The following is a 1,918-nucleotide window of genomic DNA, read 5'->3' on the forward strand; positions in this document are numbered from 1 at the left end:
AAAATGACTAGTTTGACCCACATTTTAAATTTTTGATGACCATTTTGGGTTTTTCAATTTTTAATAAACCAAACTGGTAAGCTCAAAAAATATGAGGGACTAAAATGAATATTTGATTATAAATATTTACATTTATTGGAACTCACATGCATGTTTGCAATAAAGGAAAAAATGGATACCCAGTGGAGATAAGTTTTAATATATGAAAGTAATATTTATGTGTTGTTAGTGTAAAGATTTATACATAGTCAGATTTTGAAGAGTCGGTGATAATTATAAATGAATGGTTAATAATGAACTAATAATATATAAAACTCTTATACTTTCAATGCATACATTTTTCTCTTAAAATGTTCGATTTGAGAATTGTGTACTTAAGAATTTATTTTTGTTGGAGCGGAAGACCCATTGAGAAAACATAATAGAGAAAACAACACCGAGAATTTAATGTGGTTCGGCAATTTGCCTATGTCCACAGCTGAAGAACAACAAGGATTATTCCACTATGATAAAAGAGAACTACAAGTGTTTCACTCACTTCCCAAAATTCAAGTACACCCAATTTCATTTTCACTCAAGTATTTCTCACATAATTAGAACAAAAGAACAATAAGTGAGAATATGCACTAAGCTAAGTATTTGGTGTGTCTTACAATGGCATGGAACACTCATATTTATAGCTAAAGCTCTTGAAGATTATGTGGCCAAAGGGAAAAGAGCATTAATATTGGTTTCACCATAACCACTTCTTTTTACTTGGCTAGAAATTCTCCCTTTCTTCAAGATGATCTTTAGTCACTTCTTTTTTGTTTGGCTCAAGAAAATCTTTTCATCATCTTTTTCTTTTAGCCAATATTCAATAAATCTCCACCTTGGCTAAAAGACTAACATAATTATTCTCATGCTACTCTTCTTCATACTCACTAGAGACTCTGAACATTAATCAAGTCCAGACAATATCTGAACTTGGTAGTTGGAACTGGCTTCGTCATCATGCCCGCTGGATTATCTACAATGGATATTTTCTCCACTCTAACAACTCCTCTCTCCACTATGTCTTTGATAAAGTGCATCCGAACATCAATATGCTTAGTTCTTTCATGACACATTGGATTCTTTGTCAGATGTATAGCACTTTGACTGTCACAATAGATGGTTGTTTCTTCGAGTTGTATACCCAACTCTTCAATTAGACCTTTCTCCCAAATGGCTTCCTTTATAACTTCTGTTACTGCGACGTACTTTGCCTTAGTTGTAGACAAATCAACAATTGATTGTAGTGTTACTTTCCAACTAATAGTACAACCACACAATGTAAAAACATATCCGGTGAGCGATATTCGCTTATCTAGATCTCCAGCATAATCCGAGTCAACATATCCAGTGATCTTGTTTCCAACATCTTTGAATTTACCATATGAAAGTCCTATATTTGTGGTACCTTTTAGGTAGCACATAATCCACTTCACAGTCTTCCAGTGAACTTTACCACGATTTGTCATATATATGCTTACCACACTTAGTGCATGAGCAATATCTGTTCTAGTGCATACCATGGCATACATGAGACTATCAACCGCACTAGCATAAGGTACACTTGATATCTCCTCTTTTTCATTCTCAGTTTGTGGACACAAAGCCATTGAAAGTTTGAAATAGGTCGCCAATGGAGTAGTGACTGGTTTAGCATTTTGCATGCCAAAGCATTCCAACACTTTCTCAATGTACTTCTTTTGTGCCAGAAAGAGTATCCCCTCTTTTATGTCCCTATGAATCTCCATTCCCATAATTTTCTTTCCAACTCCTAAGTCCTTCATTTCAAACTCTGAGCTCAATTAAGCTTTCAAGTTTCTAATTTCTGACATGTTCTTACATGCGATCAACATGTCATTAACATATAAAAGAAAATATATGAATG

Source organism: Lupinus angustifolius, chromosome LG05 (genome assembly GCF_001865875.1).
Source record: "Lupinus angustifolius cultivar Tanjil chromosome LG05, LupAngTanjil_v1.0, whole genome shotgun sequence".
Lineage (NCBI taxonomy): Eukaryota > Viridiplantae > Streptophyta > Magnoliopsida > Fabales > Fabaceae > Lupinus > Lupinus angustifolius.